The sequence below is a fragment of the Apis mellifera genome, linkage group LG1 (genome assembly GCF_003254395.2).
Source record: "Apis mellifera strain DH4 linkage group LG1, Amel_HAv3.1, whole genome shotgun sequence".
NCBI classification, from domain to species: domain Eukaryota; kingdom Metazoa; phylum Arthropoda; class Insecta; order Hymenoptera; family Apidae; genus Apis; species Apis mellifera.
The window spans coordinates 3,357,813-3,372,440 of NC_037638.1; the positions used below are offsets into that span (position 1 = coordinate 3,357,813).

Consider the following 14,628-nt stretch of genomic DNA (forward strand, 5'->3'; position numbering starts at 1 on the left):
TTTTTCGCTTTCTTTCTTCGACGCAGACGTCGAATTTTCTATTTCGCGTAGAATTCGACGAAATTCGAGGATTTTTCTCTAATTTTTTTTTTTTACTCGCGAAAGTCACGTATATTTTTTGTACCATATAGGACTGTATAGGAGAACGATTTTCTCCTTATCCAGGATAATAAAAATTCCAAGATTCGATTCCTCAAATTTTTTAATTTTCTCAAAATTTATCAACATTGCTTTCCATTTCACTCTTTGTTCTTTCGCAATTTAATAAATGATAATAAAATTCCAGGATTCGATTTAAATTTTTTAATTCCAAATTTTCTCAACGTAACGAAGCCATTGCTTTAACGTTGCTTTCCATTTTATTTTTTATTCTATTTTTGCAATTCGCATGATGATAAAATTTCAGGATTCGATTCCTCAAATTTTCTTAATTTTCAACGATTTCGATATAAGGAGAAATCGTGCAACATACATTTTGGTAATTTGCACGATAATAATAAAATTTTCTCGAATTTTTCTGTTTTTATTTCCAAATTTTCTCAACGTAACGAAGCTATTGCTTCAACGTTGCTTTCCATTTTATTTTTTATTCTATTTTTGCAATTCGCATGATGATAAAATTTCAGGATTCGATTCTTCAAATTTTCTTAATTTTCAACGATTTCGATATAAGGAGAAATCGTGCAACATACATTTTGGTAATTTGCACGATAATAATAAAATTTTCTCGAATTTTTCTGTTTTTATTTCCAAATTTTCTCAACGTAACGAAGTAACATTGCTTCAACGTTGCTTTCCATTTTACTCTTTATTCTACTTTCCCGTGATAATAAAATTTCATAATTCGATTCCTCAAATTTTCTTAACAACGATTTCGATATAAAGAGAAGCCGTGCACGAACATACACTTTGACAACTTGCGCGATAATAATAAAATTCTAAGATTCGATTTCTCAAATTTTTTAATTCCAAATTTTCTCAACATTGCTTTCCACTTTATTCTTTATTCTACTTTCGCAATTTAATAAATGATAATAAAATTTCAGGATTCGATTCCTCAAGTTTTCTTTCGATTCCGATTTTTCGAATTTTTCTCTTTTTAATTCCAAATTTTCTCAATGCTTCAACGTTGCTTTCTATTTTATTCTTTATTCTACTTTCACAATTTAATAAATGATAATAAAGTTTCAAGATTCGATTTAAATTTTTTAATTCCAAATTTTCTCAATGTAACGAAGCCATTGCTTTAACGTTGCTTTCCATTTTACTTTTTATTCTACTTTTCCAATTTGCATGATAATAAAAATTTCAGGATTTCGATTCTTCAAATTTTCTTTCGATTCCGATTTCTCGAATTTTTCTCTCTTTAATTCCAAATTTTCTCAATGCTTCAACGTTGCTTTCCATTTTATTCTTTATTCTACTTTCGCCATTTAATAAATGATAATAAAATTTCAAGATTCGATTCCTCAAGTTTTCTTTCCGATTTCTCGAATTTTTCTCTCTTTAATTCCAAATTTTCTCAACGAAGCCATTGCTTCAAGGTTGCTTTCCATTTTATCCTTTATTCTATTTTCGCAATTTAATAAATGATAAATTTCAGGATTCGATTCCTCAAATTTTCTTAACAACAATTTCGATATAAGAAGAAGCCGTGCAACACTTTGGCAATTTGCATAACAATAAAATTCCAATAAAAAATAAAATTCCATTCGATTTCTCAAATATTTCTCTTTTTAATTTCAAATTTTCTCAACGATTTCAACGAAGCCATTGTTTCAACTTTTATTCTACTTTCCCAGTTTGCATGATAATAAAATTTTAGGATTCGATTCTTCAAATTTTCTTTCGATTCCGATTTCTCGATTTTTTCTCTCTTTAATTCCTCAAATTTTCTCAACAATATTCGATATTCATATAACTGAGAGAAGTGCAACAGAAGTACGCTTTGGCGACTCGCGCTCGATAATAAAAAGGATATCCGATTTTTCGAAAAATTTTTTACTCTTCGATTGCAATAATTTTCTCGCGGCCTCGTCGCGAAAAGTCGGACGCAAAGGTGGACGTGGAACGGAAGTTGCATATGTAACACGCGTTTCCGATTCCGATGGCGACAATGGAGATTAACGCGGTGCATTTCTACGGTTCTCCCGGGCTGACACGGCTTCGCGCATTCGATTCGAATGCGTTTGGCATTCGCTCGAGACGGAATACCGAGAAACGAATACGCTGATATTTTCCGTGGAATAGAGTGGAGAGAAGAACCTGGCTACCTGACTCGATATCGGCGGGCATCGCTATCTTCCCCCTGGAATCGCGTTAACGATTCCATCCGCGACTCCTTTCTCCCCTTTGCATTCCCTCCACTCTCTCCATTGATCTTTCACCGTTCGTTAATCGTTAATCAATTAAGCAGAACGGCCACGCGTGATTATTTACATTCCTTCATGTATAATTCACTGAGAAAAAAAGTATTCGTGAACATGCGTGTAATTCGAATTCAATTTTATCAATTTGAAAAAAAGCGTCAATTGAAAGAATAGAATGAGAATCGATAGAACATTTCTTTTCGACAAAAAGTAAACTTTTTCCAAGATTCGTTTTTCCACCACGTGATAAGAATTAAATGATATAAATTCTTCATGGACATGAAATCTCCAAATCTCCTCCATATTTTAATTATTTTGCCCCAATTATTATGCGCGAAATGACGGCATTCAAACTCGAAACGCCATTTTCCTATGCCGTTCGTCTCATTGCGAGGAAAAACAACGTTGAACAGCGTTGATTTCATGACTTCGAGTGCGATATCAAGACAGTTTGAAGGTGGATTAATCGTAATTTTATCTCGAAAAATATGTTGTTATCGTGAAAATTTTAGATAATTGTTGAAAAAAATTGTTTCGATTCAAATACACTCTTCGAATGGGATTTTATTTTATATCAATGTATGTTTTTCCTCGTCGCTTTCCAAATCTTGAGAATGTATCCAATAAATAAATCGTGAAATTTGTATTGTTGCGAGAATAACACTAAAATATATATATAGATACAAATGTGGTAAATTTAAGACAGATGCGAATTTTTGATAACAGCGCGATGCTTTTAACCACTCGCAGGAAGATAAGAATAAATAAAACGCCGCAAATTTGTTTATCGGCCAAAATTAACTGGTGAAAGTGAAATATTTAAAAGAGCAGAGAACGATTTTATTTTACGTAAGTACATATTCAATTCTACAAACTGAGAGCTAAGAGATAAATTCTTGAAGATGCAATTAAAAAATTTGAAGTTTGTTAAAATTTTATACGTGGTTTCATCATTCAAATATTTCATAATTGGCATCTATTCGTTTTCGATGCACGTATCTTATATATAAATTCATTCAGCTGAACCCCTATTTTTATTTATTGTTTTCAATTGCGAATAAATTTCTTAGAGAAGAATTGAGGTAAAGTTAATTTTCACATATGATTCCACAGGTAAACGTCCACTTTTTGACCAAGAGAACAAGAAATTTGGATCTATTTACCCGCTCCTCCTCATCCACTTTTCCATATTCGACCGAATAAACCCTTCTCGTCGACTGGTAATCTATCAACAGCATTTTTCTCCAATTTTTTAACGCGTAAAAGAAAAAAAGAAGACGAGGGATCGAGTTTCGAATAATTTTCTAGAGAGCTGGAAAGAAATATACATCATCGAATCGATGTAATATCGTTTCAATCGTCGAAAGGGAAAATGGACGAATTTTTCGAGAGAAATTATTTTAATAACAAAACTTTACTTTAACAAGTGATTACAAGATGATGAACGGTTAAAAAATCCTTTTTTAAAACAATAAATTCGACCAAAACATTCTTAAGTCGCTCATTTTCCACGAAGCAAAAAATGAAATGATCACGAATACTTACTTTCTATTTTCTAGAGAGCTAGAAAATAATTTGGAAAAATGGACGAATTTTTCGAGAAATTATTTTATAATAGCGAGACTTTAACAAGTGATTACAAGGTTAAAAAACCTTTTTTAAAACGATAAATTCGACCAAAACATTCATAGATCGCTCATTTTCCACGAAAAATGAAATGATCACGAACACTTACTTTCTATTTTCTAGAGAGCTGGAAAATAATTTGGAAAAATGTATTCTTAAAAGAAGTATACATCATCGAATCGATGTAATATCGTTTCAATCGTCGAAAGGAAAAATGGACGAATTTTTCGAAAAATTATTTTAATAGAATTACTTTAATTACATGATTACAAGATGATGAACGGTTAAAAAAATCTTTCGAAAGGGAAAATGGACGAATTTTTCGAGAAATTATTTTAATAGCGAGATTTTACTTTAATAAGTAAAATTTACAAGATTAAAAAATGATAAATTCGATCAAAATAGGAACCATTCATAGGTTGCTCATTTTCCACGAAGCGAAAAATGAAATGATCACGAATTCTTACTTTCTATTTTCTAGAGAGCTGGAAAATAATTTGGAAAATATATTCCTGAAAGAAACATACATCATCGAATCGATATAATATCGTTTCAATCGTCGAAAGAGAAAATGGACGAATTTTTCGAAGAATTATTTTAATAGATTTACTTTAACACGTGATTACAAAATGATGAATGGTTAAAAAACCCTTTTTTAAAACGACAACTTCGACCAAAATAGGAACCATTCATAGATCGCTCATTTTCCACGAAGCGAAAAATGAAATGATCACGAACACTTACTTTCTATTTTCTAGAGACCTGGAAAATAATTTAGAAAATATATTCCTGAAAGAAACATACATCATCGAATCGATATAATATCGTTTCAATCGTCGAAAGAGAAAATGGACGAATTTTTCGAAGAATTATTTTAATAGAATTACTTTAACACGTGATTATAAAATGATGAATGGTTAAAAAACCCTTTTTTAAAACGACAACTTCAACCAAAATAGGAATCATTCATAGATCGCTCATTTTCCACGAAGCGAAAAATGAAATGATCACGAACACTTACTTTCTGTTTTCTAGAGAACTGGAAAATAATTTGGAAAATGTATTCGTGAAAGAAGTATACATCATCGAATCGATGTAATATTATTTCAATCGTCGAAAGGGAAAATGGACGAATTTTTCGAGAAAGTCAAGCGAGATTTTACTTTAACAAGATGACGAACGATTAAAAAATCCTTTTTTAAAACGACAAATTCGACCAAAACATTCATAGATCGCTCATTTTCCACGAAGCGAAAAATGAAATGAAACGATCACTTACCTCGTTTACCTGCGAATTTTTGATCGGCATTTTCCTTGGCATTCGCGCGACAGAGTTAGACAGAAGGAGGAGGAGGAGGAGGAGAGCAAATGGAAGAGGAGAAATGGAATCGCGGAGGGGAGAGATCGGTGGAAGTCAGTGCATGTTCACTTTAAGCGGAGTGTTTGCCAAGTCATGTTTCATTGATGGGGGTTTGGAAGGTTCTTCGAGGACACTTGACACGGCTGAGGAAGCTGAGGCGAAAAATCAGGCGTGCGTTTTGCATTATAAATTCTCTCCCCTCCCCCAATACACGCCCGCATACCGTTTATTATTCGTTACATGCTTTGCTACAAACGAGATATAATAACAACAATAACAATCTTTATTCTCTCCTCGAGTTTCAATTTTTGGAAAGAAGAAAAACGAAACTTTCTTCCTGGTGTCTCTCTCTTCAACGAGACCAGGAAGAGAAACTTTGAGAACAATTCTGAAAATTACAAAACGAGTCGAGATTGTAATTGAAAAGAAACGTGGAATAAAAATTTTTTCCACAAGTTTTCGAATCGGGTACAGCAAGCTTTGTAAGTTTTCTTTTATCAAATACGATCGCGTTAGGTACGATGAGGCAAGCTGGAATATATTAGGAAGATGGATGTAACGAAGAGCGAAGGATGAACGAAAGAGGAATATATTTTCCCCCAATTTCTTTTTTTTTTTCGTCAAACAAACGAAGAAAAGCGATCCACTTGGCTTCACTCGGTTAAATTTCTCTTCTCTTCTTCGAAACCATTTTGCATTTTCCACGAACACGTACGTGTTTGACGTAGCACCAGGAGATTATTAAACCTTCGATTCATCTCCAAAGTTTAAAAGTTTAATCGAGAAGATACATCGAGATATGAGATCGAACGTTTCTTTTCTTCCTTTTCTTTTTTAATTTGTTTAATGAAAATATTGTGACGAATAAAATGATACGATGTTTCTTTTTTTTTCTAATTTACGTATTTAATGAAAATATTGCGAATACAATGAATAAAATGATGAATAAAATGATACGATGGGATCGAACGTTTCTTTTCTTCCTTTTCTTTTTTAATTTGTTTAATGAAAATAATGCGACGAATAAAATGATATGAAATCGAATGTTTCTTTCTTTTCTTTTCTTTTCTAATTTACGTATTTAATGAAAATATTGTGAATGCGACGAATAAAATGATATGATCGAACGTTTCTTTTCTTCCTTTTCTTTTTTAATTTGTTTAATGAAAATATTGTGACGAATAAAATGATACGACGTTTCTTTTCTTTCTTTCTTTTCTTTAATAATTTACGTATTTAATGTAAATATTGTGAATGCGACGAATAAAATGATATGATATGAAATCAAACGTTTCTTTTTTTTCTTTTCTTTTTTTTTTCTAATTTATTTAATGTAAATATTGTGAATGCGACAAATAAAATGATATGAAATCGAACGTTTCTTTTCTTTCTTTTCTTTTCTTTTCTAATTTACGTATTTAATGAAAATAATGCGACGAATAAAATGATAAAACATTGATTCGAACGTTTCTTTTCTTTCTTTCTTTTTTTTTCTAATTTACGTATTTAACGAAAATAATGCGACGAATAAAATGATAAAAGATTGATTCGAATGTTTCTTTTCTTTCTTTCTTTTCTTTTCTAATTTACGTATTTAACGAAAATAATGCGACGAATAAAATGATAAGAGATTACTCCTCCTCGATGAAGAGTTTGTAAGAGGTAGCTATGGGAACAGTTATAATTAACGTAGTTAATTACAGGTATTACGAGATTAATTACTACGGTAAACAATTTCTCGAGATATTATATATAAATAGAGAGAGAAATATTATGTTAGATGGAACGTTAGATAGAATGGCAACTTGAAAACTTTTTTTTTACTTGGATATTGTTTCTTTTTTCTTTTTTCAGTATCGAGATTCTTTTCAACGGATTGAATGATTAATTATCTTTTTCAAGATTAATTGCACGATCGTGGAATATTTGAAAATATCACGCGAATCTTTGCATTTTTGTTTATAATACGTTTAATGGACAAGTAAAATGAAACTTGGTTGCTTTTGAGAAGAGAAAGAAAAATTTAACGATCGAAACTTTGCTTTGAGATCTCTGAAATTTTGATTTCTAGAATTTCTAGAATTCAGCTCGAAATCGTCACGTTGGATCGAGGAATATTTTTAATTCGAATCGAAATCAAAAAAATAAATATTTTTACAGTAATTTCAATTCAGAAAAACGCATAATTGTGTGCGCATAAATCTGGATTTCCTGAAGATTCCAAGTATTCGATGAATTTAAAATTCGTGATTTCCAACATTGTTTCCTTAGCAAATTTCTCACCAATTATCATCGATCGATAATCCTTTAGAATATTTTTAAATTTATGTATCTCCTTCAATTCCATCTCTCTTGAAGAAAAGAAAAACCTATCAACTCGAATTTATCATCAAACGAAACGAACCCAACCCCTTTCACATCTCGAATAACGAAATAATGCGCGAGAGATTTCCAAAGAGGAAGGAAGAAAAAGAGAAAATAAAAGAAAAATACCGATCAATTTTCGGATCGACAAAGCAAACAATTTTCTAAGCGTGTTTCATCGTAGAAAAAAAAGGAAACAGTAATCCGTCAACGAAACGAAACGCGAGAGAAAATCGCGGTATAAACGTCGACATTCGAATCTTCGATTCGTCGATTTATTCGAGTAAAAAAAAAACACGATGCTATATATAAAAAAGAGAGGAGGAGGAAGAAAGAAGAGTTATTCCGCTATTTTCGTTTCACTCCCCCCCTCCATAGATCTCTTTTTTCCCCCGAAGTTACACCACATCCGGGTGACACCTCACCGAGAAATGAATATTCATTTCTCTCTTCATTCCTTTCAGTTTCGTTGTCGTTTAACTCGTACGGTTAGTTGTCATAGTTTTCTAAAAACTACATGTAACAAGCAAACGTAGAGCTTCTTTCTTTCTTTCTTTCTATTTTTATCCATAACCAAATGATCCAAGTAAAAATCGAAAAAGGAACGAGATTGAATCGAATAATTCGAAGGATTCGAGATTCGAAGGAACTTGTTTTTGGATTTGTACGCAGCTTTTGTTTCATTATTCTTGACCTCTCTTTCATTTCATGAATAGAAAATGTTCCGAGAACGAGTCGATTTCGAAAGAAAATTACAAACGCGTCCCGTTCAATGATAATTTTTCTCCAATATAAAAAAAAGAGAGGATATAAAAATTTTTCTCCAATATAAAAAAAAGAGAGGAAAAAAATCGATAGTCTAATTCACAGGCGAATGTAAAACCGTCGACGCTTCCTTTTCCTTTCCTCCTCCTCTTGTTTCTTAATGAGAAAAATAAAGTTTCAAAATTCATGGAATATACATGAACGCCCTTGAATAATCACCAACCGAATAAATATGGAACAAGATTGCAAGTTCTGCATCGGTTACGATCGATTACGTGGAAAAATTACGGTTCTCTCTCTCGCTCGATTTATTCTTTGAAAGAGAAAGGAAGAGAATCGAAACGTATCGCGGCGCGTCTCTTCTCGAAACGACTCTGCGCTGCGATTTCAACGCGCGTGTCTCGTTTCCGACAAGCGCGCGCGTGGCTCGCGAACGAAAGTTTGCCCCGATAAGATAAGCCTTATCGCGCCCGTTTGACCACGAACCGTCCACGTTCACGTTCGTTTCTCCTTCGCGTTTCCTGATCTCGTCGCAACATTTCCGATCTTCCTTCTCTCTCTGTCGTGATTTATTACGATCATCAGACGTCGACACGTTTCTCTCTCTCTCTCCTTTCCTCTTCGTATTGTAAACAAAAATCTTGGTGTCGTCGAGACAACGTCGAATATAAATAATTAAATTTATCTCTTATTTATACATACGAGCGATAAATCGTGACATTTTTCTTAAAAAGAAAAGTTTCTTTGAGAAAAATTATATTATCGTGAGGAAGTCTCGTTTAAAGGAAAATCAGAAAGGCGAATTTTAAAGAAGAAGAAATATCTACGTTGTGGTGTACACGAAATAAAAGCGTGACGAATCGTCCAAGATCGCGTTGACGAGTTTCGAATGATTAATTATTAACCGAAGCCAGAGGGAAAGGAGGAGGAGGGGAGAATTGCAGGCTGACTCGTCTCCGCCGAGGTAATCGTAATTGCGTCATCCCCGCGCAACGTTAAGGATCGCATTGCTCACAGGAGATTAAGTATTATGGAAACGCGCCTAATATAACCTAACCTGTTCCTGGAAACCTCGGATCCTTCCACGTGTTTTCGTGAAATTGAGATTGGATTAGATTAATTCCAATAATTGTAAATATGTCGTTTTTATTTCTCGACTTTCTTAAGTGACACCGTGTCTTTAATCCAAGAAAGTAGAATCGAGAAACACGATGATATCTGTATCCAATTGTATGCAACAAATCGAATTCTAATTTAGCTAGAAGATAATTCTTTTATTATTCCAGGTACAAACTAGAATAATTTCATGACGATTCGTTAATGCATCTAATAATCGAAATTTATCGATGAAATCTCTATCAAGTAAGCGGATGACGTAATGGTGCACACAAGTTTTTAATCCAAGAAAGTAGAATCGAGAAAGTTTTATCAAACACGACGATATCTGTATCCAATTGTATGCGAACAACAAATCTAATAGTAATCTAGCTAGAAAATAATTCTTTTATTATTCCAAATACAAATTAAAATAATTTCATGACATCGTTGATGCATCCAATAATCGAAATTTATCGATGAAATCTCTATCGAGTAATCGAGTAATGCACACAAGTGACATCATGTTTTTAATCCAAGAAAGTAGAATCGAGAAAGTTTTATCAAACACGACGATATCTGTATCCAATTGTATGCAACAAATCGAATTCTAATAGTAATCTAGCTAGAAGATAATTCTTTTATTATTCCACGTACAAATTAGAATAATTTCACGTTGATGCATTCAATATTCGTCATCGAAATTTATTGATGAAATCTCCATCGAATAAGCGGATAACGTAATCGTGCACACAAGTAGTTTTTAATCCAAGAAAGTAGAATCGAGAAAGTTTTATCAAACACGACGATATCTGTATCCAATTGTATGCGAACAACAAATCTAATAGTAATTTAGCTAGAAGATAATTCTTTTATTATTCCACTACAAATTAGAATAATTTCATAACATCGTTGATGCATCCAATAATCGAAATTTATCGATGAAATCTCTATCGAGTAATCGTGCATACAAATTTTTAATCCAAGAAAGTAGAATCGAGAAAATTTTATCAAACACGACGATATCTGTATCCAATTGTATGCAACAAATCGAATTCTAATAGTAATCTAGCTAGAAGATAATTCTTTTATTATTCCACGTACAAATTAGAATAATTTCACGTTGATGCATTCAATATTCGTCATCGAAATTTATCGATGAAATCTCTATCGAGTAAGCGGATGACGTAATGGTGCACAACGATCCTGAGAATGGATGGAACGTGGACGAAGCGTAACACGTGACCGAGTGTGCGTCGTTACTTACGGGAGACACGGCGTCAGCCAAAATAAACAGAATGTCACGGGTATAAATAAAGCTTTCACCTCTCTTCGCGCGACCTCCTCTCCTCTTTCACTTCTTCCTCTTCTTCCTCTTTTCTTCTCCTTTGGTCAAACGAATTTCGACGCAGTCAGAAGAAGCGTTTGATCGACGCGACTACGAGAAAAGAAAAGAAAAGACACGCGTCCATCCGTCCATTAAGCAAACGAGTGATTATAAGGGAGAAAGAAATTCTCTCCCGTTTTCTAATTGCGTAAATTGGAACGAACGAAGAGTTAAGTTTCATTCAGAAGCTCTTCTTTAGTTCGATCTTTATTTATCATGTTTCAGGAAATTTTTCGATCGAATTATCAAACACGAGTTATTTTATCGAAAGTCGATGTAAAATTGGTTCGTTTAAATTTTCTTCTTTCTTTTTATTTTTTATTTTTCACGAAGAATTTCGAAAACGCAGCGTGTAAAATAAATACACGGGGTTCTACGGGGTTTCGTTTCCACATCAATTCGCGTCGACTACTCTTTCCTCCTCATCTCCTCTTCCCCCCTCGTCACGTGTATCCGTTATGGCCATGCGGTTTCCGGACAGTGTTGCAAAAAAGGAGAGAGAGGGGAGAAAAAGAAAGAAAGAAAAATAGGAGAAAAAAAGAGAGAGATCGAAAAAATGAGCGCGATTCTTGGTCCAGCTGGGGCCATAGCACGTGACGGGTGTCGTTAATATTTCATTAGCATTCGTTTTTCATCCGTCCAACGCCCGTGCTCCATTTTTATTTCCCTCCCCCATCCCGCCGTGCCCAGATTTCCATCGCGATGCTATTGCACGCGTTTTTCTACACTTTTCAACACACACACACACATGTATGTATTGGGTTGGCAACTAAGTAATTGCGGATTTTTTTTAGAAAATCAAAGACAATTTTTTCATGGAACTAAATAACTTTATTCTGTAAGGTGTTGCCCATTTTGATTGATGACCTTTTGCCATCTTTCAGGCAGCATCATAATCCCACGTTCGTAAAACTTGTGGTTTTTATTAGCAAAAAACTGAATCAGGTACGATTCGATATCATCATCGTTATTGAAATTTTTACCATTCGAGGAGTTTTGTAAAGATCGAAACAAAAAGTAATCGGATGGTGCAAGGTCAGGACTATATGGTGGATGTGGCAAAACATCCCAACCAAGCTTCAATAATTTTTGCCGAGTGACCAAAGATGCGCGTGGCCTTGCATCGTCGTGATGGAATACGACACCTTTTCGATTTGTCAATTCGGGCCGCTTTTCTTCAACCGCGTTGTTTAATTTCGTTAGTTGTTCAATGTAGACAACAGAATTGATCGTTCGGTTGGGTGATAAGAGTTCAAAATAGACGATTCCTTTGTAATCCCACCAAACTGATAACAAAACCTTCTTTCGACGAATACCAGCTTTTGATGTTGTTCGAGTTGGTTCACGTGGCCTGCTCCATCATCTTTTCCGCTTGATATTGTTGTAAACAACCCATTTTTCATCGCCAGTTATCAGTCGTTTTAAAAATGGATCATTTTCATTACGTTTCTTTAGCAAATCGCAGCTGTTAACGCGTCGTGTTAAATGCTTTTCTTTCAGTTCGCGAGGAACCCATGTATCGAGTTTTTGAACATAGCCAAGTTGTTTTAAGTGGTTTTCAATGCACGTATGCGATACATGAAGCTTCTCTGCAATCTCGCGAGTTGTACTGTGACGATCCGAATCGATTATTGTTTTGATTAGGTCGTCGTCAACTTCAACTGAAATCCGCAATTACTTAGTTGCCAACCCAATATTAGAGATATATTTATTCCCCAGTTACTTAAAGGGTTTTTCCTTTCTCTCTTTTCTTTTTTCTCTCTTCTGTGTCAATTGAAATGAAGGAGTAGAAAAAAATTATTTAAAAAAAATTACGAATATAGTTTCAATGGAGAGAAAACCGCGTCTCACTCGTGATTTGTCGCAATCAAGGGTCGCAAAAAGTATTATTCAATAAGACGGGTATATAAAATTTGATATTCCCTTGGATGAGGGAAGAGGGAGTATCTCTTTGTGTCCTTTTCGCTTTCAGACCGGTCTTCGCCCGCGATCACGAAAGAAGAACGTAGCTCAAAGCTCGTTCATTAAGTGCTAAATTAATTGGCTGAATTGAGAGGGAGGGGGAGGTAGGACAGATTGTGTAGTCAAAGAAGATATAATCGAGTCGGACGAGTAAGGAGAAGGGAGAAAGGGAAAAAGACGTCGAGGAAATGTGCGTCGCCTACCCTTTTCTCTTACTCTTTTCCGTTCGGGGGACACTTTTCCACGATCGATTTTATCAACGAACGATCCTTGGCCTCTCTTTCAGATTCTAAATTAAATACCTTTTTTTCTTTTTTTTTTGAAAGATTGGAAAGATTGATTTTATCGAATGATCCTTGGCCTCTCTTCCAAATTCGAAATTAAATATCTTTTTTCCTTTTTCTTTTTTTGAAAGATTTGAAAGATTGATTTTTATCGAATGATCCTTGGCCTCTCTTCCAAATTCGAAATTAAATGCCTTTTTTTCTTTTTTTTTTTTTGAAAGGTTGGAAAGATTGATTTTATCGAATGATCCTTGGCCTCTCTTCCAAATTCGAAATTAAATATCTTTTTTCCTTTTTTTTTTTTTTTGAAAAGTTGAAAAGATCGATTGTATCATGGAATGATTCTTGGCCTCTCTTCTAGATTCGAAATTAAATATTTTTTAATTTTTAATATTTTAAAATATTTTTTATATTTTAATTTTTTCCTTTTTTTTTTGAAAGATTGGAAAAGTTGTATCATGGAATGATCCTTGGTGTCTCGTTCAGATTCGAAATTAAATACCTTTTTTTCTTTTTTTTTTTTTGAAAGATTGGAAAGATTGATTTTATCGAATGATTCTTGGCCTCTCTTCCAAATTCGAAATTAAATACCTTTTTTTCTTTTTTGAAAGATTGGAAAGATCGATTTTATCGAATGATCCTTGGCCTTTCGTTCAGATTCGAAATTAAATACTTTTTTTCCTTTTTTTTTTTTGAAAGCTTGGAAAAGTGGAAAGATCAATTGTATCATGAAATGATTCTTGGTGTCTCGTTCAGATTCGAAATTAAATTTCTTCTTTTTTCTTTTTTTTTTTTGAAAGTTTGGAAAAACGATTGTATCATGGAATAATTCTTGACCTCTCTTCCAGATTCGAAATTAAATATTTTTTAATTTTTAATATTTTAAAATATTTTTTTATATTTTAATTTTTTCTTTTTTTTTTTTTGAAAAGTTGGAAAAGTTGTATTATGGATCCTTGGTCTCTCATTCAGATTCCAAATTAAATATTTTTTTTCCTTTTTTCTTTGAAAGGTTGGAAAGATCAATTTTATCATCGAATGCTCTCATTGGCTTCTCTTACAGATTCGAAATTAAATATTTTTTATATTTTAATTTTTTCCTTTTTTCTTTGAAAGGTTGGAAAGATCGATTATATCATGGAATGATTCTTGGTCTCTCTTCCAGACTCAAAATTAAATATCTTTTTTTTCTTTCACGTGGATGAGATCCGATTTGCGAACAGAAGATTTTTAACTACTTTATTTCTAATATTGATTAATAGCTTGAAAAAGTTGGAAAGATTGAAGTGAATCGTAGAATCTTTTGTTTATATTCTATCCTCTATTAGATCGAAATTTCAGAAAGAAAATAACTTGCATAAAATGTAATTATTCGTCTTCCCGTCTCGTTAAATGTTCGAGAGATCGAGCGATCGA

General features: G+C 33.3%; 1 protein-coding gene across 27 annotated transcripts in view; it reads right to left on the reverse strand.

Moving 5' to 3' along the window:
- The window catches only part of LOC409780 (CUGBP Elav-like family member 2), a 458,105-nt gene that overhangs the window by 66,328 nt on the left and 377,149 nt on the right, over nucleotides 1-14,628 (reverse strand). The gene's annotated exons all lie outside the window — the stretch shown is intronic.